This window comes from Mastomys coucha, unplaced genomic scaffold (assembly GCF_008632895.1).
Source record: "Mastomys coucha isolate ucsf_1 unplaced genomic scaffold, UCSF_Mcou_1 pScaffold4, whole genome shotgun sequence".
Taxonomy (NCBI): Eukaryota; Metazoa; Chordata; class Mammalia; order Rodentia; family Muridae; genus Mastomys; species Mastomys coucha.
The window spans coordinates 22,646,804-22,647,951 of NW_022196910.1; positions in this window are offsets into that span (position 1 = coordinate 22,646,804).

Sequence of the window (1,148 nt, forward strand, 5' to 3'; positions counted from 1 at the left end):
AGAGAGAGAGAGAGAGAGAGAGAGAGAAAAGATGAGAGAGGGAGACAGAGGATAGAAAAGTAGAAGCTGGCCAAGGCCACGTGGAGAGAGGGGGAAGGTAGGGAGAGAGTGGGAGCAAGAGATGAGAGTAAAGACAAGAAGCTAAGAGTAAGAGGTTAAGAGAAAGAGAGAGGAGGGGTCAAGCAGCCCCTTTTATAGTGGGCTAGGCTACCTTGTTGCCAGGTAACTGAGGGGCGGGCATACCTGGCTGTGGTCAGGTGACTGTGGGGGTGGAATCCAGTCAGAATGCTGGGAGCTGGGAGCTGAGAGCATTGTCTAAGGATAGATAAGGGATAAGGGCTGTGTCTAAGCACAGGATAAGGGAGTGAGGGCTCCTGGTGTCAGGTGCCTAATGTCTGGGGGTGTAGCTTACTATTCTGTCCCTTGTAGAATCTTCTACTGGGTTTCCAGAGTAAGCCTCGCTCAACCAAGAACACAGACTGCATTTCACGGTCCAACACCTGCACAGACTGCAATATCTGGCATTTTGCTGAATACAATTTGCCCACTGTTTGACTTGCATTTGGAGAGGGAAATCCACCTCAATACACATTTCACTTTGACTCATTTGAACCCCTGGAGCTCTAATTTTAATGGTCCTGACAGACTCAGAGCTCATTCTGATGCTCCTGGCATGGCGACGCTCAGTGCTAATAGGGGTTTAAAAATTAATTTATTTTATTTATGTGTCCATGGAGGCCAGAAGAGGGTATCAGATCCCTTAGCTGTGGAGTTACAGGTGTTTGTAGCTACCCATTGTGAGTGTGGGATCCTAATGTGGCTGACCATTCTGAGTGGCTGAGCCACCTTTCAGCTGTGAGACTGGGTGTCCCCAGAGAACCTGAGTGGTATCCATGCCTTGGACGAAGAGAAAAAATATATAGTGTCTCTAGCTTTGTTTCCTTTGTTCCAATTGGTTTCTGGGTTCATAGTCAGTTTTCTAGAACTTTCTGGAAGCCTAATCACTTAAAGAAAGAGTATGTCTATGATTTAAAAGTTAGTCTATTGACCTGGCCTGCAGGTCCAGTAATTCGGGGGAACGTGAATAAAGAATGGGTGAGAGAGATGACAGGACTCAAGGAAGCATTGCTTGTCAAGAGCCGTTTACT